The 25,157-nt window shown below is 41.4% G+C and overlaps 1 protein-coding gene and 1 long non-coding RNA gene across 2 annotated transcripts in view; one reads left to right on the top strand and one right to left on the bottom strand.

The window, feature by feature from the left end:
• Positions 1-25,157, bottom strand: part of LOC134465748 (receptor-type tyrosine-protein phosphatase F-like) — a 101,822-nt gene that overhangs the window by 30,344 nt on the left and 46,321 nt on the right. The window lies entirely within an intron of this gene.
• LOC134459897 (uncharacterized) lies at positions 14,758-23,503 on the top strand. The gene is made up of 3 exons (XR_010036895.1): positions 14,758-14,843; positions 22,752-22,815; positions 23,352-23,503. It is a non-coding gene; the product is annotated as an uncharacterized LOC134459897 (long non-coding RNA).

The raw sequence follows: 25,157 nt of genomic DNA, 5'->3' as shown, positions 1-25,157 counted from the left end.
ACTCCCTGCGTACTTGTGAATGTGCCATGTCCCAAAACACAAATGTACATACTCTAAATTAAGGGTCGACCGATATATCGGCCGGCCGATATATCGGGCCGATATTTGCGTTTATTAAGTGTATCGGCATCGGCCGATATGCCCACCCCGAGATTTTGACTACAGACGGGCAGCTCTGTGTTGCTGGCAGACCCGCAGTGCACGCAGCTGCGTCACCCCTCCCCCACTCATGGAGTAAAGTAAACAGCCTTGCAGGCTGCCACAAAGTTTTAGACTTTCAGATGCATCCTATTGTAATGTGGACACTGAATGACATGGCATGTGCATGTAATACTCATGAACGGCCATCCGGGTACTTTGCTCCTAAATGTGCGTTACGCCCCTTTATGGGTGAAAACAAACCGAATGTCTCATCAACTTACATGCTACATCGGCTACCCTAAATGAACACAGTCCTTATTATTTGAACAGCCGGCAACACAACACGTTTTCGGCATGTTGCGCGCAGTGTTGGGCAAGCTACTTGTAAAATGTAGTGAGCTAAGCTATTAGCTACTCAACCATAAATTAAGCTTCACTACACTAAAGCTACCACCATCAGAAATGTAGTGAGCTAAGCTACAAAAATGTGCGGAAATGTAGTTCACTACACCAGAAGCTACATTGTCCCGACATAATGTCAGCTTTATTTAAAATAACAGATAGGCCTACCTTCATTAAACAAAGCTTTATTGATCTCATTATACTTTATCGATATTCATTATACATTCAGTATGTTTTAAATATCATTATAGGGCACAGGCCTAGGGGATATGTTTCTGAGGGACAGTGTGGGGCACTCCCTGGCGTGACTGCCTAGATCTCAGGAAAGAGTCAACATTTTTTCTTCGAGCAACATTGCGGGACAAAATGTAGCTTTTGTGGAAGCTACGTCGCTACTTGTGACAAAAAATAGCTCAACTACAGGGAAGTTACTCGATACATAAAGTAGTGAAGCTACGACCAAGCTACTGGGGAATGTAGTTAAACTAGTAGCTTCGCTACAAGTAGCGAAGCTACTGCCCATCACTGGTTGCGCGTGAACAACGCTTGTCCACAGGTCCTTAGCCTATCTTTCATTTATTAAATCCCAAACACCACCAATTGACTTGCATTGCCTGTTTTCCCCCACAAATGGGCGTAACGCACATGGAAAACGTCACGCCGTTCATGAGTATAGGCATAAAGGGAGAATGTTTCAGCTCCATCCATTTTCTGTACTGATTTTAATTCCCTGATTCATTGTTCAGTCAATAATCACCACCATTTGCCATCTTTTACCTACCGTTGTAACTGAGTGTCTACCAGCATATATTTCAGTGTCTAATTTCCACCGACTTTCAAAACGTGCATTTCATACCGTCATTCATTTATCAACTTCAATCTGTTTTAGCGACATATAATAGGTAGCAAACATCACTGGCAAACTGGCTAAATTATTGTAAAACAGTTCTGTAGCATTCAACTCACCAGCATGCAGACTGCATACTGCAGCGCAGCCATCTCGTTGAGCAACCAACCAGCTCTTCCAACGAGGGTAAACTACTGTTTTTATTTCCCTGGTTCATTGTTCGGTCATTTATCACCCCCATTTGCCATAACTCTTACCTAGCGTTGTAACGAGTGCCTTCCAGCATGTTTCAGTGTAAATTTCCACCGCGATTCAAAACGCGCATTTCGTAGCGTCATTCATTTGTCAACTTCCATCTGTTTAGCGATCTCTAATGAGTAACAAACATCACTTGAAAACTGGCTATTTCAATTCATAGAAGTTTATTTGATAGAAATATTGTGTAAAACAGTTTTGTAACATTTAACAGACCTGGTCACCGGTATGTTGCCACTTCCTCGTTCAGCAACAAGTGAATGTTCCAATCTGAGTAAAATAGAGGGGTGTCCGCCGTTTGGTGGACCAAATAATTTTGAACAGGGGTGTTTTTATTACTGGTGGGATTCTTTGCAATGTATTTTATAATATGAAAATAAGAAAATGGTTTTACTTGTCTATGTGTTTTGTTTGCATTTCTTTGGTTTGTTATTTTGGGCTTTTGTTTGTTATTTAGTTGATTTGATTTATTTTGTGAAAGGCCCTAGTAAATCAGGTACGCCTATACAGGTGAAAATATAGGCATAAATATTTAAACCCATAATAATCTTGGTCATCCCCAACATTTTTCAAATTTACAGTCAAGCTCTAGGCCTATTGTACCACTGTCAAGCCACAGTCCTTTGAATTTTTAATCCCTTATGTATACCTTTTTAGGTGGCTATAATACAGAATAGGCTATGGATGCTTGAAAAACTAGTTCCTCAGTGTGCTCTGTACATGACAGTTATTTTCCTGTTATTCACGTTATGGTGTGATGAAAATGTGATGGGATAGGATTTTTGAAAAAAATGATACAGTACTGATTTTTGTCATTTTTAACACTTTTTTAACAATATCGGTATCGGCGTATCGGGTATCGGAAATCGGGTATCGGCCAAGGGTGATGGAGAAAATATCGGTATCGCATCGGCCATTAAAAAACCTGTATCGGTCGACCCCTACTCTAAATGATCCAGTGGAGAACTAAAAGCTTGTTCTCAAGCTGCCTGAACATTTATGCCAGAGATGGAACAGGAGTGCTACAATCTATTAACTTGAACATGAAAGATTTCCAAATTTCAGCTATTTTGTAACATTCTTGTCAATGGAGGCTAGTATTGCATGCAATCCAGTAACTTCCCAGCATGCTATATGGGCAGGCGAGCCAGAGAAGTTCAGAGGTTCAGCTGCCTCTAGGACTCCAACTGTCAATACCAAAAGTTTCAGCACCAACATAAATGACACTTGCATATTCTGTAAGAAAACCTCGCACAGCCTCCATAAGTGTTACAAGTTTCTTGAGCAACCGGTCGCTGAAAGACTTAAAGGGACACTCCACCCATTTTGCATTAGGCTTTCCATTGCTAGACACCCAGTCATACTTTTGAATGGTCTTGCAAAAATCTCTCAATTCCCCCTGAGATAGGAGAAACCCGCATTCATCTCTTAACACTTCCTATGTCAATGATGTAAAAATTGTCATTTTGCATCATCGACATAGGAAGTGTAAGAGAGGTGGATTTCTGTTGAGACTACAAGCCTTTTTCCCACCTTTTCAACCCCGCCCATAGGGGGTTGGACCTAATGCTCTAACAGACCTATCACAGATCAGTGTCCCAGTGCTTTTGAAATCACTGGCATTGAGGCTCCGGTAAGCAGTGTTCCCAGATTGGGCTGCCAATTGGGCTGCTTGGGATGGCCGTCTGCGGGTAAAAATGGCATTTTACAGGAAAACTCGCCCAATCTTTCCCATCGACATCAATAGAATTGGGCGGGATTTAGTGCTTCCAGGTGGGTTTTGAGCATTTTTTGGGCTGGAAATCATCAGCCTCATCTGGCAACACTGCCAGTAAGTCACTGGCATAGCTGGAAAGGAGAAGCTGGACCACACTGCAGCTTAGTTTTCAAGACTTTATTTTTTGCACACACCCGACCAACGTTTCGGTGTTGCTACACCTTCTTCAGAGTCAAATGATAGCAAGAGAGAGACACACATTTCAAGACTTGACATTCACAGGTGATCCCACTTGGTTTGGCTAAATTGGTCTCATCTCATTGCAGGTAATTGACCCCACCCCCCAACACCAGGACAAGATTGCAGACAATTAGACAGAGAGGCTTCGTAGAAAGGCATTTCGGATTCATACTCTAAATTCAGTGGAGCCTCAGGGCATAAATGAGGAACACAATATGTCTTGCTCTCTGTAACAAATTGTTCCAGCATCGCGGCTGTGGTCTTGTAATAATTGTAGCTGTGGTTTTATTGACAATGTTCTTTGTGTATTGTTTTTTTCACTTTTTTATTTTGTTTTGGGAAGTTGGCAAGCTGTCTAATTGTCTACAATTTTGTCCTGGTGTTGGGGGGTGGGGTCAATTACCTGCAATGAGATCAGACCAATTTAGCCAAACAAAGTAGGATCACCTGTGAATGTCAAGTCTTGAAATGTGTGTCTCTCTCTTGCTATCATTTGACTCTGAAGAAGGTGTAGCAACACAGAAACGTTGGTCGCGTGTGTGCACAAAATAAAGTCTTGAAAACTAAGCTGCAGTGTGCTCCAGCTTCTCCTTTCCAGTGATGTCTGTCCCACTGTGATGCACCTGCAAGCAGGGTTGCCAGATGAGGCCGATGATTTCCAGCCCAAAAAATGCTCAAAACCAGCCTAGAAGCTCAAAATCCCGCCCAATTCTATTGATTTCTATGGCTAAAATTGGGCAGGTTTTTCTGCTAAATGCCATTTTTACCCACACACGACCATCCTAAGCAGCCCAATTGGGCGGGAAACAGCCCAATCTGGCAACACTGCCTGCAAGCTGAGGGAGGGATGATGCATAGAGTCCCAAATAACTGGGTGTGGCCTGTGGAACTTGAGCATCGCAGTGCATTATGGGGATTGTTGTCACAAATCCACAAGCACTAAAAAGTCATTTTCTGCCTTTTCTTGGCCAAGAAGGCACCAAATTAGAAATGTATGTTACTATTCTACTATAAATATGACCCACTTTCAGTAACATATTCATGTCTCCACCGGTGGAATGCCCCTTTAAGTTTGTTCAACAGGAGCATCTGTGCTTCGGATGTTTGAATCCAGGTCATCAGTCAAAAGGTTGTAAGCGACGGTTGACTTGTGATTCCTGCTCCGGACGTCATCCTACTTGCTTACATGAAGACCGTTCAGACCAGGACTCTAAACAGACTCAAGCTGTGCGTCAAGAAGGTTCTACATTACAAACAACTACAGCAGATACTACTTCCCATAGAGTTCTAAAGAATGGCAGCAGCTCCCAAACTTCATCAATAGTTCCAGTTATTGTGTCAAGTGACTCAGGGAAGGAAGTTCTTGTTTATGCTCTATTGGATTCACAGAGTGATTCCTCCTTCATTCTACAGCATGTGGCAGATGCCTTGGATACAGCCACAGAACCTGTAAAACTGAAGCTATCAACTATGTCCTCAAGGGGAACAATTGTGACATGTCAAAGGCTTCAAGGTTTACACATAAGAGGGTTGAATTCCCCCAAGAAACTTACAGTGCCAATAGTGTATAACCGAGAATTTATCCCTGCTAATAGGTCACACATTCCCACTCCTGAAACTGCAAAGGCATGGCCACATCTAGAGCACCTCGCACAGCATATTGCTCCACAAAAACAATGTGAAATTGGCTTGCTGATCGGATACAATTGCCCACAAGCTCTAATGCCCAGGGAGGTTGTCTGCGGGAAAGAAAATGAACCATTTGCCCAGAGGACGGACTTGGGATGGAGCATTGTGAGCTATGGTGACACAGGCGAACACTATGGCGATGCCTTTGGTGTAAGTCACCGTATCATTGTAAAACAAGTTGTTCCTCAGCTTAAGGTGCCAGATCAGCTAAAAGATGAAGTCCATTATGTGTTCAGAACTCAGATTAAAGAAACACTCGCTCCTGATGATATCATGAAGATGCTTGAGTCAGACTTTAATGAACGAGTAGAAGAAGATTCCTTCTCTCAAGATGACTTCTTGTTCCTTACAAAGTTAAAGGATGGAATTAAGCAAAAAGCAGATGGTCACTTTGAAATGCCACTACCCTTCAAAGGAGAAAGGCCAAGTCTGCCTAGCAACAAACCTTGTGCAGACCAGCGCCTGATGTGCCTGAAAAGGAGGATTAAAAGGGATCATGGTTATTTCTCAGACTATGTGAATTTCATGAATGATCTTATCAGTCAAGGTGATGCAGAAAAGGTCCCAGAACAAGAAATGAGTAAGGTCCCTGCCTGGTTTATACCCCATCATGGGGTATATCGCCCACAGAAACCAGGAAAAATCCGTATCGTCTTTGATTGCTCAGCAAAGTTCCAGAATGTGTCCTTAAACGATCACCTTTTAACTGGCCCAGAACTCACAAATACTTTAGTGGGGGTTCTTTGTAGGTTCCGTAAAGGTCCTATTGCAATTATGTGTGATGTGGAAAGAATGTTTCACCAATTTCATGTAAGACCTGAAGACCAAGACTACCTGAGGTTCTTATGGTGGGAGAACGGTGATCTGGAGGCTCCACCAACAATGTTCAGAATGAAGGTCCATTTATTCGGCGCAGCTTCATCACCTGGTTGCGCCAATTTTGGGCTCCAACATCTGGCCTCTATGGGAAAGGGGAAGTTTAGCCAAGATAGCATCAAGTTCATTCAAAGAAATTTCTATGTTGATGATGGACTGGCAAGTGTATCATCTGAAACTGAGGCAATTCGTCTTATTGAGGAACCAAGAGAACTCTGTGGCACTGGCAAACTACATCTGCATAAGTTTATCTCTAACAGTCGGGAAGTGTTGAGAACTATTCCAGAGGAAGAGTGTGCCCAAAGTGTCAGGGATTTGGACCTTGGAGAACCTCTCATGGAAGGAGTTCTTGGTGTCCAATGGTGTGTGTCTTCAGATGACTTTCAGTTCAGAATCACTGTGAAGGAACAAGCTATGACCAGAAGGGGAGTGCTAGCAACAGTTGCTTCCATTTATGACCCGTTGGGGTTTGTAGCACCCTTTATACTCCGTGGCAAGCAAATTCTGCAAAAGCTTTGTCAAGAAAGGGCAGGTTGGGATGAGCCACTCCCTGAAAACCTTCGATATCAGTGGGAGCAGTGGTTACAAGATCTACCAAATTTGTTTAAAGCAAGAATGGCAAGGTGTTACGTACCTCCAACCTTTGAAAATGTGAGGAATTATGAGCTCCACCACTTCTCTGATGCAAGTGTCACGGGTTACGTAGTGTTCTTATCTCCGATCCATTAATGGAAGTGGAGATGTTCATTGCTCATTTGTTATGGGTAAAGAACGTGTCACCCCTACTAAGGTCACAACAATACCCCGCCTCGAGCTATCTGCAGCCGTAGTGGCAGCTAGAACAAGTGTTATGTTGAGGAATGAGCTTGAACTAGATGGCTTACAAGAGTACTTCTGGACAGACTCGAGAGTGGTCCTGGGATATATAAATAACGACGCTAGACGCTTTCATGTGTTTGTGGCTAACCGAATTCAAAAAATCAGGTCCCTCACTGACCCACAGCAATGGCACTATGTTCCCTCGGAGGATAATCCTGCTGACCATGCATCAAGAGGCCTAATGGCAGACCAGCTCATGTCTTCTAATTGGTTAACCGGTCCAGACTTCTTGTGGAAGAGCCAGCTGCCTGTAGGAGATGACATGGTGGGAGAAGTCAGCGGAGAGGATCCAGAACTTAAAGCTGTCCAGGTGTTCAGCACCAAGGCGAGGGAAGAAAGAACCTTGTTGGATCGACTTGCAAAGTTCTCTGATTGGAAGAGGGCATGTCTTAAACGTTATGTGAAGCATTTTAGTAGCCGCAAGTCTGACTACAGCTATGTTACGAGCATTGAAGAAAGACAGGAAGCAGAGTTGTTCATCATTAAATTGGCTCAACACTTTGCACTCAGTTCTGAAATGGAAAGTATACAAAACGGCAGTGAAGTAAACAAGGCCAATAAGCTGTACAGTCTGTGCCCTTTCATAGATGAACATGGTATCCTTAGAGTTGGTGGCCGATTGACAAGGTCTACTCTCCACCCTAATGTGAAGCATCCTATCATCTTGCCAAAGGCTAATCATGTATCCTCTTTGCTCCTCAAGTACTATCACGAAAAGGTACATGATCAAGGGAGAGGAATAACTACTAATGAATTGTGTGCCAATGGAGTCTGGATCATAGGCTGCAGCAGAGCAGTGGCAACACACATTTTCGCATGTACAACCTGTAGGAAGTACAGGAGACGTACACAGGAACCAAAGATGGCGGACCTACCAATTGAAAGAATGGAAACAACAGCCCCATTTACTTATTCTGGTCTAGATTGTTTTGGTCCGTGAAGGAAGCAAGAAAGGAGCTGAAGAAGTGTATGGAACTAGAACAAGGCCATAAAGATTGTATTTGCAGAAATAAAACTCAGATGTGCGGAATAATTTCACATATGTGCCAGATACAATGTATTTGTGGAAAAACATTTTGCATCTGCAGGTTAATTTTGTAGATCTGCACACATATTTTGCATCTCCTAAAATAAAAAACGTACCTGTATAAATGTTTTGTAGTTGTGTGGCAGTAGGAGTGTGTACAAATGTGAATCTGTTTTGCCATGCTGTGCGAACCTCTTCCTGCTCGGAGCAGCAAGCACACAAGTGTGGATCGCTTTTACAAGTCTACGAATTTTGGCCCTCTTTTGATGGGGGGTGGGGTCAGAGGATGGAAGCCAATCAAAACACCGCTTATTGGCAAGTTATCGCTTTCCATGGGACCAATCAGAGGCATGGCTTGACAGCGGGATTCAAGGCCTCTGTGTGTGCAGCGAGAACAGGCCCACTCACTCGTGCGTAAACACGACACAGTCCAGTAATAATGCAACTCTAACGACGGAGCTGTAATAACTACCGATACATAAATATAACTTGGAGTGCTAGTTATTAGGTTTCTGCAGGCTGACGATTCCGACGGAGCACCAACAGGTTGTGGATGACGCAGACAAAGGTGAGTGGTTTATTGTTTTTTTCTAGTGAGACCGAACTACACGTTGTTTGTACCTGTACGTTGTTTGTGCTCAGATTGTGTCTCCAATTTCTGTAGCTCTAGTAGTAGCAGAGAGGTAGAGCTAGTAGGCCGCTATTCATGATGCAGGTGACTAGGTCTACTTGATGGGTTGTGTTGTTGTACACATTAGCATGAAGCCTTTTCGATATAGCCAGACAGAGGCAATCCCCCCCAGCAAATGACGGCTGTATGTTTTCTGTGTACCCCGGTGTGTACTAATTTGTATTTGGATCGTTCATGTATCAATACCATTGTATGAGAGTACGATGCTTGTCAGCCCGCTAGCATAGAACGAGATAGCTAATCGATCGGATCCGCCTAGCTTGAAATGCTAGCGCCAGAGAGATAACACAACGTAGTCCTAACTATTCCTAGAATCTCTGCTAGCGTGGCTGTTGAGCCAGAGAAAAAAGATTCTTCACTCTCAGACAGGGTCTGATTCGCACTCTCAATGGTCTGACTAAGGTGCCAGGTTGACATTTTAGTAGAACTAGACTAATAACTAACTCTAGTATCCACGAGTTCTTCTTAACTTGGGTTGTATGATCGCTGTCATTCAATATGACATGTTCTCTGTGTGTTAGCTAGCTTCGATGACGGATACCTTATTTGTTAGCTAGGTAGCCATTTAATGTTAGCTAGTGTTAGAACCAGACAGATGGGTATTCTTATCTCTAATTTTGTGTCTTGTGTGCGAAGAAACGTGAGTAAACTTAATTATTTGATGTCTGCATGTGTTAGGCTACGGTGTATTATTTGGCAGGAGTTGTTTAAACTTTGTGTAATTTCAATCGCAGTGGTAGGTAGGCAGGCCTATTTTGTTTACCCCAAAGTGTGTTACTGTTTTATCTGCAGCTATTTTATCTGGATGGTTATTATTGTATCAGCCTACTTGTATTCATAATGCGTTAATATATGTGTATAATGGATGTTTTTTTTAATCATTATTTAGTCGATAATGAGGGGAAACCTTGCCGTTTTGGTTGGCTATTCAGAACTTGTAATGGGGCATTTGGTATCTAGCTATTAAGTCAGGCTAAATGCATATTTCTCTGAGCGGTGTTGCCGCACGTCCAGGTTTTCCCGGAGGTTTTTTGTCTCTGTTTTTTTATGGTCTGTTCGGGAAAATGGAATAACCTACCCGTGAGGTTTTGTACTTCCTCACATTGTCTCCCGTTGTGTAAGTCAATTGGTCTCCAAACCATTCACAAAAGCTGTTTTATTATTTTGATTAACCTGAGGGAGTTCAAACATTAGCGCGAAAGACAATACAACAATGCCAGCCATTATCAATCGAAAGGATTAAATGACGTGGTTAGTTTGCCAGGAGGAAAGTTATTTGTCATCTTTGCAACCTCCATCAATGTAGGTGAGTCATGACGATGTGATCATCAACCACTTGGGTTTGATAATGTTGTAGTGCTAGTGCACGTCTGTGGGCACGCACCATTGCTACGTCAACCTGTCCCTTCAGAAAATTTAAGTAGCTATGATGTTCGGAAATGACCGTGTTTCCAATGTGCTTGTTCCAAAATTGTTGTTCTGCCTTCCATATAACTCCATGCCCGAGTTTAGTTTCTCCCACGTAAATCTTATGGTGAATACCGCCACCTAGTGGACTTTCTCGCGGTACTGCGCCTTCAGCGCAAATCTACTTCCTGGTTAGGTTCCAGTGTTTTCAAGTGTTTTCTGTCACACAGACTTCATCTCTCCCGCAATTTATATATTTTCACACTTGAGCCTTGGACAATATTAGTCTGTAAGTAATCATTTTGTGATGGATGTTGTTTGTAACGAAATTGCATTGCTATTTTGATGTATATTTCTGTCTATTTGCCTCAAGAAGTGATGTTCACTTTCCTGTAAAGTTTGGCTAGTCAGATTCTACTTAGCTAAAATAGGTCACGTTGTGTTGACTGAAAATAGATCGCTGGGTTGCTTGTAGATTTGTGTGTCGTGCAAATGTTGAAGTAAGTGAAACTGTTGTATGTTTATTTCGTTTTCTGTTAACAGTTTTACAGTAAAGAGAAGTGTTAAGAGATGTATTGAGATTGGAAGTGCAAGTGTACAAAGTGAAAGTGCAAGAGAAAAGTCAGTAAGGAAATGAAAGAAAGAAAATAAAAGGACAAAATTACACTTCAGCTTGCCTTCTCTTGAACTGTTCGCTAGCTCAGTGGTTCCCAACCTTTTTCTTAGGGGACCCATGTTTTTACTATTTTAAGCTTTGGTGACCCAACCACGCGAGCGCCCGCACGAGACGGAGTCACAAGATGCCCTCCGTTTCCTGTGATAACTTATTTTAGTTATTTTATTCCTCAATTCGTCTTTGGTCAAATATTGAATAAATGTTTAATGTAGCACTAATTTGTTGCGTCTATGCATTTATTAGTTAAATGCTTTGTCTTTTATTCAACATGGGCTATATATATTTAAAACGAAACCCCTTAAAATCAAGAGGGCTCCGCGACCCCCTGTGGATCTTTGGCGACCCATAAGGGGGGTCCCGACCCATAGGTTGGGAACCACTGCACTAGCTGTCTAGTTCTGCATCAGTAACGCAGACAGAGGGCAGCATAGTTGTCTATATTAGTTCTTGCTTTTCTCCTGATTTGCTTATGGGTTAGCAAGTCAGGCATTATGCCTACTGCGGTGGTGTCACATGCAGACCAACACATTTCAAGAATATGTTGTCAGGACTTGTCAACTTGCCAGGTGCATAACTGATTAAGTTGGATGATATATACACATTTTATAGCGTGTCCATTCGAATTTCGTGTGTAGGCCGAGAAAGTGTTCTATGGTGGTCAACACACTCATTTGAGGGGGCAGCTCTGAATACAAGATTGCCCCATTCGCTGCTGAAACCTGGCCGAGGCGGAGTAGATGCTAGTAGGCCTACTTCTAGTATTTTGATGTGTTGCTCTCGAACTGAATGACTCAAATTGACTTTTTTGTGTTTGCGCATGGTGCACCAGCAGTACCAAAAATATATACTATAGTGGACCTCCATGTCATCACTCCTTTTTTGCACTTTGTTAACACACACAAAAGACATCTGTGATGTGCGTGTCCACTCCGCAGCGATGTGAACAGTGAGAGGATACTGCTGTTCTGCACCAGGACCAGGAACTGGTGTGTGAGCAGTGTGTGAGAGAAGAGCACGAAGATCATGTCACCTGCTCCACAAAGGAGGCCGCGGAGGACCGTAATGAGAGAGAGAGAGAGCGCGCGAGCGAGCATGTTTTTTTATATACTTATGAACATTATAATTTTGAACCATCTGCCTTCACGTTAAAGCTGGTTGGTTTTAATGAAATATCAGGAAGACATCAAAGTGTACGGCTGTCGTCTTCTCAATGTTGACCATTTCCAAGACAGCGCTTCAGTTTTGAGTCTACACTGTATCACTGTATGTTTTCTCATGATGATGATGCGTGTTTTTTTTTTTACTGAGGTCCTTCAAGGATAAGCTGAGGGGTTTAAATGATGAGAGAGTTAGGTTCTTTGTAATGGAAAGACACAGCGTCAAATCATGCATTAAGTTATACATTCTACTGACATGAATGAGTTAAAAAAATAAACATAGGGTTTCTCGTGCACACCAGAAACTTTCTTATGCCCGCCTGAAAATGTTCTGGTTCACACGTGCGCGTCACTTTCCCCTGCGCACCTGAGATTGTAGTTTCTGGTAGGCACGACGTTTCTGGTGTGCATGAGAAACTTTCTGGTAAGGTATTTTTTAAAGGCTTTGTTACATTGTCATTGTACACTACATGCACAAGTATTCCCAGTATTTGTGAAGTCACAAGTATATGAATATGTCAACTACTAAGATGATTGTGTAAAATCATGTGTCTTGTGTGAGCAGAAGCAGTCCTAGCACGCGGAGCGTCTGGTGAAAGCGGAGTTTGAGAAGATCCACCAGTTCCTATGTGATCGTCCTGAAGGAGTAGGAGGACCAGAAAAGCCGCAAGATGAAGGACACCGTGGACAAACTGTCTGGTGACATGGCCTCCCTAATGAACGCCATCAGCACCATAGAGGAGGCCATGGATGCGGATGACATGCTGTTTCTGAAGGTAGGGACAGTGTGTATTATTGCATTCCATTATACTGTATCACTATTGGCAGACATTTTTGTCCAGGAAAATGTTACAAACCCTGGAGCAATGTGAAGTTGGGTGCCTTGCTCAAGGGCACTTCAGCCATGGTGAGATGTGATTGACGCTAGATCATGCTAGAATTCTTACTGGCCAGACAAGTGGCCGGCTGCACACCTGCAGAATACCGGACATTTAGAATATCTAACGGACCTTCCCTCATATAGCCAAACACACACTCCCTAATAGGTCAAAGTGGCTAGTAAATTGGTCTTTTCTACCAGCAAAACTTAAAATTAATTTGCATTGGGCCAGTTGGCTGGTGTTAAAGAGCCAGCTGCTTGTATGCATGGGGAGCAAAAGCGCGCTCTCTTTCATGAAACGGTTTTGCAAGCGCAATGCCCTTTGTGTTTACTGTTAAAATACAAAAAAAAACCCTGAATTGTTCCTTGACATCAGCCAGCTGTGTGAGTCAAGTGAAAGGGAAGCAACTTCATTGGGGAGTCGTGGGGGACGAGAGCGCAAGCAACACTATTGCGTGATGTTTAGACTATTACACGTTCATTTACATAGGCTATTTTCGTCTTTGTTCAGTTTCATATCACTGGTGTTTTGTGTAACATTCAGTGTTTAAAATGAGCTAATATTATTTACTGATTAATTTTATTCATTTTTTTGTCTGACATTTTGGCCGGTCACATTTTATTTTGCCGGACATTCATGATGCAAAACGGCCAATGTCCGGCCACAGCCGGCTAACGTGAACCCTGCCTACGACAATCTGATTCTACAAGGGGTGTCACGATAACCGGTAATCAGCCACGTTAAAAAGTGCTGACAATAATCATTACAGCTTGAAAAAAAAAAAATACTGTACCGTACCGGATAACCATACTGTACACCATGACACTGAGCTTTTTTGACCTCTCCAAGTCTGCTGATGTTGCCACAGAGGCACACTTTGTTGCCTAACACCTAATTTCAAAGCTGTAGTCAAAGTGAATTGCTGAACCAATAACATGTAATTACATACTGTGATCATTTCCTCCTCATAACTTCAGAATGACAAGCAACCTTAAAACATGGGGGTTTTCAGTTTGTGTAGGACTATCAGTGCTTTATGTTCAACTAAATTTTTCAAAATTGCAACATAAGCAAGGCGAGCAATGGAAGTAATTGGCTTTGTATTGAGTCGAAGTTGTATTGAGACAAAAGCGAGGCTAGAGGCAATTAGCGTGAACTCATAGGAATATTATTGCCAGTCCGGTAAAGATAGCTGAGTATGTCGGGTAAACTTCACTGCGAGTTTTACCTCCTGTAAGATGGTCCGGAAAAATTACCTCTTTAAAGTTTCAGCTCATGTTAATCACCCACCCCTTGCCGTCTACGGAGGGTCCTGTCGTGCATGTGGTTATGTTTGACTTAATATAGCATTGCCCTATCATGCTCATCCCCTGCCAATCGTTTCCCTTGATGACAGGCCCCGATGACCTTTGGCCGCAACACGGCAGGTGGCTGCATGGCGGTGTCGGACGACCTGCTGACCGCACACTACACAGAGGACTACCAGGAGCAGCAGCTGCCCGACAACCCCAAGCGACTACAGGTATGGAGGGGTGTCACGATAACCAATATACCGTAGCCCGTACACCATACTTGGATCCATGCTAATTTCACATTCAGTATTTAGGAGTCATTCTTCCTTTATGTCATTTCTGTTTCACTTTCATAAAACCACACACATGCATATAGATTACATGTTATTATAATAAATCCCCAAGAACCACTTGAACATCTTCAAGTGTGCATTCTTACTGTACCCCTCAGTGGCCACAACTTTCCGCAAATAACTTATTCATCATATCAAGTTATATGTATTTGTAAACTCCCTGACAACAGAGACCATCATCCCCAGAAAATGACTGCTGTATGTTTTCTGTGTACCCAGTAAATGGTGATGATGGTGCAGCTCCTGTGTGGACATGCTCTGTCACAACAACACAACACCGAGCCAGAAGACGAAGCCGTAACATAAGCAGCAGGTAAGTAATACACGTGATGGCAATATACGTTCATTAACTTCACAACTATGTGTTTGTGTTGGGTTATGGGTTCCGAATAACATTTAGAAACATATTTTTCACAATCGTGTGTGAATGCAGCCACCTCTAATTCTAGTTGTATAGCATTTGTAGGGACCTCAGTAAATGTATAGCCTATTTAGCCATCCCATTCGTGTAAAGGGAGTCAGATAAAGTAAAGCAATTCAATCCGCTGTATCTTGTCCTGATCATCGCTATTATTCTTACTCTACATGTTCTAAACAGGCTGCAAGTTGCCTATCCTTCCCTGTTGAAGCACGTTACGGGCGGCTATAAGCAGTGTGCACAACGCATTCCAAATAAGAACACATTTGACATAGAAACCATAGACTAATCTGCTGTTATCAGAAGTGGTGCCAAAGTATTCTATTGAAATTAACCAAATGCTCAGCAAAATAAAATTAATTATTGCCATTAACATAGCACAGCACGTATAAAGGACCAGTTCAGTCATTTTTTTTAACATGCAGTTGTAATGCTCACACTACCTTGGACTTGTCAGTACCTGAGGGTTTTTTTCTTCTTCCGAAATCTTGGTCATTGTAATGGGGGCAGTGCTTTGTTTACATGTCAAAAAAACATTTTTATTTATTCCCAAAAACAAAATACACCCAAAAACATCCGAAAGGTTATACAACATCAGCAAACAACTAGCAAACAGCGGTACCTTTCGGGGAAATGTTTGGAGTAGTCCTATGCAAAAACATTTTTTTAAATGTAAACAAACGCTGCCCCCATTAGAAAAGCTCATCTCGGATAATAATCATATCTCGTGGCATCACCGAGTACTGACAAGTCAAGGGTAGCGTGAGCAATACAACAGCATATTGAAATTGACTGAACTGGTCCTTTAAAGACGTAGGGAAACGACCGTTCCAACTGTTGTCGTTCAGATTTTTCCCGAGTGGAGCACGACTTTACACGAGTTTACACGAGTGAATAAAGTGAATCTGATTGGTCGTTTATCAAGAGGGCGGGATTGTTGAGGCGGAGAAGGTGTGCAAGCATGTTTGACTGTGGCCGGTTTCTCTTAGCAACGGGCCAACGCCAACGACGCTATCAAGAAGGAACGCGACATGGAAGAGGCCGCCAGGGTGGAAGAAACTTTCTCTGTAGAAGGCATACGAACATAATGTTTGAGCCCTTGCCTCGTCGCAACGCTAGTACGCCAGCCGAAGACACAGACGTCCAACCCCGTGAACACTGGAACGTAACTCAATGGTAAAGTAATAAAGAATGAGATTTCTATTAGACTTTAGCCATGTTAGCTACACTGCTCAGTTCGTGCTGCAGTGAACTGCTTTCTACATGTTTCGATCTGATAACCTACACTTCCCCTGTCTAAAATGTCAGCACCAAGCGTTTAACATGCCGTTGTTAATATGGTGAAGCATGTTGCATGTCAAATAGTATAACCAGACAGGGCAAAGTGTTGATGGTCCTATCCCAGATACTCAGATCAAAGAGCATCGACAGAGGTTGTCGATGAAAACCTACACGCATAACATGGGCTACATACGGTAAACCTCGAGGGGAGGGAAAAAAAAAAATCATAGATGGCCATACATGGTGAGGTGATAAAGTAAGCATAGCAGACAAACCAAGGCTTCCAAAATGACAAAATACACTATTGTTTGGTAAGTTACTTTGTGACATGTTGCTGTATTGGAAACAGTTTTTCAAGCGATATTACAAAGTGTTCCTCTGCCCTCTGTCAGTTTCGGTAGGCCTACACTGAGAGTCCATGATTACTGTACTGGTGCCATGGTGCCTTTGGTGTTAGTTACTCAAAGACTTAGTTATTACACACTGTTGCAAATTGGTCATTGATGTTTTTAGTGGCAAACTTATCAGGGTGGTGTACGTTAATGTCACAACATGATTCAATCATCTACTGGATTGTTTAAAATATTATTTTGTACATCTCAAAGTAAGTAATTTACATAATTAATATAATATGGTACAAGCTGTGATTACATCACCTGACCTCTGCCACAAAAAATGTCATTGACCCATATGCTGTAAACAACATTTTTCTAATGTTTTGTTTTCTGATCTATTACAGGTGGAGCTTTCCCATGACCAAGAGATGAACGCTAAACTTGATAGTTTTTTTCCTCCTCCTTCCTGCCTGCACTGTGCTAAGAAAGTCAGTATACAACAAAACAAAGGATTGCATTTCACAGATTTCTTTATTACAATTACTGGGAGAAATGATGTATGAATTGTATAATACAATATATAATAAATAATATCATTTAAGCTTAGTACAATAAGATGATATCATGAATATGATGTACATTTCAAACATGACAGATTTGTACAAATAAACATCAATTCAATCTATGTTTCCTATTTCACTTGTGACTGATAATTTTTCAGAAAATCAGAATAATGGGCCTTGGAAGCTTGTTAACATTGCACTCACAGCCCACATCTGGTTAACAGAGCCTACTAGTGTCATGGGTATGACGCCATCAAATATGTGTAACTCTTTTATTCTCCTTATCTTGCGATTGCGATTGAGTCTTGCGATTGTTTGTGTTTCTGTGACTTCATCTGCACTGAAAGTGCCACTTGGGCCTAAAAAGGGTGGAGTCACAAGGGAGACATTTAATTTTGATAGCATTTCCTTAATTAGAAACCCTTTGTCTGCCATGACTTAAATCGCCTTCTTCAAGCATTGCTAGGATGCCGCACAATTCTGTAATCTCCTTCTCGGGTATGGAGCCTGTGTACAGGTCACTAACGAATGACACCTCACCAGACGGGGCAATTCCAATCAGGCCTTTGAAAGTTGGGTTGTCCTTGTAATGGGAATAGATTTCGGAGTCAAGTACCTACAAACTAGGCGTTTGCACATATATTTCTGTACAGTCTAGAATGACTCTGGTGTCTGGGTAAGTGTTTTGAAAACAAGTAGGCATACATTAATCTACTCCTAACATGAAGTATAGATAGTTAGCCCAGGTGACACAGATTCTGCTCACAGTTGACTGTGACACACCAAAGTGCACTGCTCAGCAAAACCCTGTCTGAGACGACAGAGGAAGAGAAAGAACTGGTCCATAATTGCTAGTTTAGGGATATTAAATGCCTTTCTGATGACCTGTACCTCTGTTTGTGTAAGCCTTTGAGCCTGACTCCATCCAACCATGCCTGTGGCTGTGGGCTGTAGAGCCATATATACAGCTTTAAAGGTGGCATAGTCTGGGAATCCTGTGTAAAATGACATCTGACCATCATCACACTGGAATCCCGACACACTGAACACTTTTATCTTTAAGTTGTGCTATTAACTTGTCTTGCTCAATGATGTGCTTGCGAGCCGCCTCAAGTTGTTCCTCTGGTGTCTCTGGCCTCTGGTGGTGGAACAGCATAATCATGGTACGGGTGTAGAGGAGGTACCTCTGCTGGAAGGGCAAAAAGACAACACCACTAGTTGTGACCAAACTGCCAATTCCTAACTGATATAAAACGGGATGCAGTAATGAATTACAAACTAAGGTGCAATTCATTAACATACCTCAAGGTATCCCTTCTCTCATCAGGCTGGTTTTCATCCACCTCCATGGAATCCATACTGAAAAAGAAACAGGAGAGGAGGACAGGAGAGTCATAATATATACAGGGCAGCCGTGGCCTAGTGGTGGGGTAGCCGTGGCCTAGAGAGTTGGTCTTTCAATCTGGGGGTTGCAGGTTTGAATCCCCCTGTCCTCTCCCTACATCTCCATGGCTGAAGTACCCTTGAGAAAGGCACCTGACCCCACATTGCTCCAGGGACTGTAACCAATACCCTGACAAATAACAACTGTAAGTCTCTTGGAATAAAATGAAAGTATCAGCTAAGTTACATGTAATGCAATGTAATAGCATCACAGTTTGAAATCTTTGGCTCATGACTCAGGAGGACATGATCAATGCAAACAAATATATATCCAGCATATGCATTAATTCTCTAAGTCTTTTGTCTAAAATGTATTCCTATGGCAAACTATTCTCTTTTTTAAGACATGTACATTTTGAATATTGACTGAACAAACTAACCTCGGTCTACGAATGATGATTCTCATCTTTGGCCTCTCTGAAGTCCAGACGAACAAGACTCGTGTCTTTTAAGCCATTGATGTGCGCAGCTATTCTGGACTTCACGGTCCCATTCACTTCAATTCATTTTTTTGGCGTTTTACATATTTCGGACCGTGCGGACGCCGCTGTACTCGTGCGAGGAAAACAACAATTGTCTCGGGTGCTAAACATGGTCATGGAACGGCTTGCTTAACCAGAATGGTGTGTGTTGTGTCATTTCGAAGATAATTAAAGAAAATCTTATTACAATGGGATTTCTCATAGGCATGGTTTTGCATGTCTCTTATCTCTTTTCATGTTGACTGAGCTATCACCGTTACAAGTTTACAAGGTGCACAGCGCACATATGTATGCATACAAAAAGGAAGAATACATTTCACAGTGTAATTCTGCAAATAATTCACTTCAAAGTTAAGTGTTATTACATAGGCACCATGGTCATCAATATGTGTGTAAGAACAAGTGAAAAAACAAATCGGTCAGTTTGTCAAAGAGGAGATGGTAGATATGCGCACCATAGTACAAAGTATGCATCACACCATGCTTCTGAATGATATGAAGGAAAAATACTGACGGCCACATATCACTCAAGCAACATTATCTTCATTAGCTAATGTGGCCACAGGGGGGCGATATTGTAGGGCACGCTGAGACATTCGGATTCAATTTAACTCACTATTAGGCTATATAACAAAGGTTGCATTATAGGCTAGGCTACTACATATAGTCATTAATTGGCAAACAATTCATGTTGTTTCTATTGTAATGGGATTGCTACATTCAAGAAGTTTCCAATGTCTTCCATCTCCTCTGTCTTTTCCATGTTTGTAGGTTAAGACTTAAAAAACAAAATCTTAACATTGTACTGCATGTTTTAGATGGGCCCATGTACAAAGTACTTCAAGTCTGTCTGTAGGGCACATCAAGGGTCTGTGAGAAAAGGGTGCTTGCGCTGCTGACAATGTGTAAATGCTTCCATTACATCCTATAGGCCTACATATGATGGCTACAAGAATTTCTGCAATGTGTTGTGTTGTTTTGAAGAAAATTGAATAAAATCTTATTATAGTGGGATGTCATTTGCATGATTGGACAGGTTTCATATCTCTTAGCATGTTCACTGCGTCATCACCATTTCATCTTACAATGTGCAGAATGATCAGAACTTTCTGTAATTCTGAAAATAAGTAACTCTGAAGTTAACAGATCATACCACATATGTAATAAGTAGTGCCACACTGTGGATGATATGTAGCATAATACACAGTATGTGTCGCTATATGCTCCTGAAAGATATGCTGAAGACATACTGAAGGCACAAATATTTATTTTCCCAATAAGCCTTATAATGTAGGCCTATATCAGGAGTGAGGTTACATACACGTGAGTAAAAGTTGAATGCTGAGTGGCCTTGAACCCACAACTTATGGTATGGACAGCATGACTTCATCCACTAAGCTACCACAGTTTCATAAGAAATGTTAAGACCAGAAAGATATGTCGTCGTTGTGCATTTTAACACAATAAATCATATAAAATATATTTTCCCTGCACCATTACCTCATTGTCTGAAGTATGATGAAGAAATGATTGTAGGCCTATATGATTTTTTAGTGCTGTGATAATGTGCACAACAAGAAGTTTTCTGGTCAAACAAATTTTACTGAAACTGTGGTAGCTTAGTGGATGGAGTCATGCCTACCATTCCACAGGTTGTGGGTTCAAGGCCCATCAAAGGACAGTTTTACACTCGTGTATGTTACCTCACTTCTGATAGGCCATGATTAGTCTAATTCAGTAAATAGATATTTGTGCGTACAGTATTTCTTCAGCATATAACTCATGAGCATATTTCGATGAATACTGTGTATTATGGTGCATATCTACCGTCTCCTCTTTGACAAACTGACCGATTTGTTTTTTCACTTGTTCTTACACACATATTGATGACCATGGTGCCTATGTAATAACACTTAACTTTGAAGTGAATTATTTGCAGAATTACACTGTGAAATGTATTCTTCCTTTTTGTATGCATACATATGTGCGCTGTGCACCTTGTAAACTTGTAACGGTGATAGCTCAGTCAACATGAAAAGAGATAAGAGACATGCAAAACCATGCCTATGAGAAATCCCATTGTAATAAGATTTTCTTTAATTATCTTCGAAATGACACAACACACACCATTCTGGTTAAGCAAGCCGTTCCATGACCATGTTTAGCACCCGAGACAATTGTTGTTTTCCTCGCACGAGTACAGCGGCGTCCGCACGGTCCGAAATATGTAAAACGCCAAAAAAAAATGAATTGAAGTGAATGGGACCGTAAAGTCCAGAATAGCTGCGCACATCAATGGCTTAAAAGACACGAGTACGAACAAAGTTGGCACAGCATCCTTTATAAGCTTTGTGATACCACTGTCGGTCTTCACAAAGCACTGCTTCTCAAAGTGTTCAGAGCAAACCTTGGTCTCAGCGTTGATCTGTAACCATAAATACCAGGATGTACGTATTTTAGTTTGTTAGCAAAACAACTTGATTTAGGCATTAGTATGCTATAAATACTGGTTCTGGTAGCACACCATTAGTGGCCATCGGATCGCTTACCACAACAATTGAAAGCATAATCTTGAAATAGTGATCTGGAAATATCATATAAATGTAGCGTTGTGTAATTACGCATTCATATTTTCATTTATTTCATCGAGGCATTCGCTTCATTAGGCGAGTCATGACAAGTTTGGCGAGCTAGCTTATTTGTGCTAGCTAATGCGTGACAGTCAATGGTGTGACTGGACATAATTACGCATCTTACCTTGAAATATGGACCAGATTCCCTCTGGATGTGATTTATCCATTCACGCCGAAGTGCCTGCCCTTTGAGGAAACGGTGGAAAGTCTGTCCTGTGTCCAGAGTAGGATTTTTTTTCTCTTTGAGATTTGGGCACACAACAGTGAGGCTCCATTACAGCTGGGTGTGTAGCCGAGTGTACGGCTGGTCCTGAAGTGTACCCATCGACGTCTTTAGAAGGTTCCGGGTGAATTATTAACCGTTGCGTATATAAGCTGCGACATATGAATCAAGATGCTATGACCCAAAAAAATGATTGACGCGATATGATTGGCCGAATTTAGGTGTACAAGCTGACGTATAATTAACTGGCCGGCATTAGATAACGAAAATAGAAACACAGATTTGAACACGGGATTTAGTTTAAAAAATAAAAAAAATCGAAATTTTGGACAATATCGTCTGATAAAGAGTACTTTTATGTACATATTTAAGCCGGAATGATTTGACATTTAAATTTGATTTCCCTACGTCTTTAAGCCTACTTGCCCAAGAATATGGCAATAAGAGTACTTTCATCTGTGTGACAGTGATCTATACATATTCTAGATATTGTGCTATCCTGCAGTTATGTTATGCCCATTCACTTTCATTTGATTTTTAAGTGAAAACGAAAGGATGTACGTGGTCTACACTTCTGTACACAGACTCATGTGCACAAACAAATCTCAAGACAACCGATCACAAGTTATCTGTAATTGCCAAAAGCGTCTTGGGAAAGACAGCGGGCAGAAGTGATCGTCTGTTTTTAAATACAGCTGATATAAACTCTCCTGACCTTAACCTTAACGGAGCACAGTGGAAGTTGTCTAAACTATATTTCTCAACCTAACCTTTAACTGTCAGTTGCTTTGGTTAAAAGCGTCAGCTAAATGTAATGTAATGTAATCTCTCCCCCACTTTCAGTTGCTGTTGAATGACCGTGCTGACCTCCAAGCTGAGCTATGGCAAGGCAGTGAACACATCAGTGGTAAGCTTCTCCATACACCTTCATTGTCTTTGTCCTCACCCATCGAAATTGTCAAGCTGTTTGCTCATTATTGCTGAGCATTGTATATTCCTCATAACTCATCGAGACGTGTTAATGCCAAAGCCCTTTTGAAAAATAACATTTTGAAAAATACTTCAATAAACACAAAATATATCTCCACAATATGCACAGACTATGTTTAATGCAATATCTGTTTAACAGACAACATAAAACTAAGTTCTATATTAAAACTTTTATATTTTATATATTTCTAACTGTTCATTGTCAGAAATTTCTGATCTGCCAATGACATGGTGGCAACTCTGTGAATTTAGGCAAGTACACATAGTTGAGATCACCTGAGTTCAAACCGAGCATCAGAATGGGGAAGAAAAATTATTTAAATTACTTTCAACATGACATGGCTGTTGGTGCCAGAGGGTCTTGGTTGGGGTATTTCAGAAACAACTGATCTACTGGAATATTGAAGTTATTGTGATACACATAACTTACTAAAATCTTATTCTGTTCTCCAGGTTTTGGACCAACCAGCTCTCCAGCTGCATCACTGAATCGGTGGAACTGCACAAACTACAAGTCTGCTGTGCCTCATGCATACTCCCGGCCGACCACAGTGCAAGATTTAACTACTTATAACAAGGGACAACATGGCATCCCCCACATCCTTTCCCATGGTGTTGTCTCAATGTTTTTGAAGTATCTCGTTTGTGTGTGTGTTTAAGTTACTACTTCTGACCACGTACTATCAATAGGTGTCTTAACACTTCAGAGTAACAAGAAAAAAATACAAATCAGAGCAGGCCAAATTATAAGTAAAGTTCATAAAGGTTGGAGCAGGCTTCACCCAACAATTTTTCTCTTCTTTTAAGGGTGCTGACTAAAATATTGTAAAACTGAAAAATGAAAAAAGGTTGCATCATGCATAGGTTTCTTTATTACACAGACGCGTTTCGGCGTTCTGCCTTCCTCATTGTAATAAAGAAACCTATGCATGGTGCAACCTTTTTTCATTTTTCAAATTATAAGTAGCACATTTACACCCTACTATAGTATCACAAGGGATTGGTGACTTTGGTGAATAAAATAGGAAGTAAGTATATTTCAGCCCTTAAGACTCAGAGAGAGAGGAATTAGTTAAATGCGATTTAATGAGAAGATAATTGACTATGCATTTAACAGAAGGTAGACAGTCTTTGGCGTAGGTCCAATCATCAGCCCGGGTCTTCTTGCGCCAGTAGAGCCTGATGTAGCTGTGCAGCAGGAAGCGGACCTTTAACCCCGCAGACAGGTAGACTGGACCAACCTGGTGGTGGTGGGGATGGAGGAGGAGATTTTTAACCACCCGAACCTGCAACAGAAAGAGTTAGACATGTCACTATAAAGGGAAGTGGTGGTTGCTGATTGGCTCTGCAAAATGCACATGTGGCATTCGAATCTTACTTGTAGAACTAGCGCTGGCTACTCTCCTCTAAATCAACACAAAATATCAAGTTATTGTGTGCCTTAATAATGCAACATGTGCAAATGTTCAAGATGCCTTGCCTTGCATTTATTTTAATAACATGACTTTTCAAATCACAATTTTATGCAACAGTATGTATACATTTTATTTTTAAATGATTGAATGAATGAATGAATGATAGCTTGAGTTGTGACTCCTTAAACAATTAATTCTGTTAAACATTCTTACGCAAAGGACTTTTCCCTATTTGAATGTCATACAAAATTGAAATTAAACATTGAGTGTTTGCTCCTTATTTTTTGTTTTGTTTTGTTTTAACTCAGCACGAGCCATTTGTTAAAGGTCTCACGGTTTCCCCTCTTTGAATGGTATACATTGTATAGTAGCAGTAGGATAACATTATCTGTAAGTTTTGACTGATACGCCCAACCCAAGAACAACGTGGACTGGAGCTAAGGTGGGTCGTCCAAAAAACAGAGTTCATGGTGTTAAAGAAAAAAGCAGAGGTTCATCAATTGGCTCTGATTTTTTTTCCCCATTGTTTTCATGGTCCTCTATAAACACATACGTGGGGGAGGGGAATGTGTTGTAGTTAGGGGATTGACACTATTTCACCTCTGAGCGCACTGTTTGATGAACTGCAGTCACTATATAGCAGGGGCGGGGAACTTTTTTTTCATTCAAAGGGCCGTTGAAGTCCTCCAAGGGCCTCATTATGAACACGAACCAGGATTTCCCCCGACCCCACCTTCTCTAAGCCCGCCCCTTATATATAACTGAACTCTATTGCAAACATAATTGGTAAGAGTCCTTTACAAAATGTGTTATATTTCATGTGAAGCGGCATAACATTAAACTG

This window comes from Engraulis encrasicolus, chromosome 2, assembly GCF_034702125.1.
Source record: "Engraulis encrasicolus isolate BLACKSEA-1 chromosome 2, IST_EnEncr_1.0, whole genome shotgun sequence".
Taxonomy (NCBI): Eukaryota; Metazoa; Chordata; class Actinopteri; order Clupeiformes; family Engraulidae; genus Engraulis; species Engraulis encrasicolus.
Note: the sequence above shows the minus strand (reverse complement) of the source record. Positions and strands in the feature narration are given on the sequence as shown.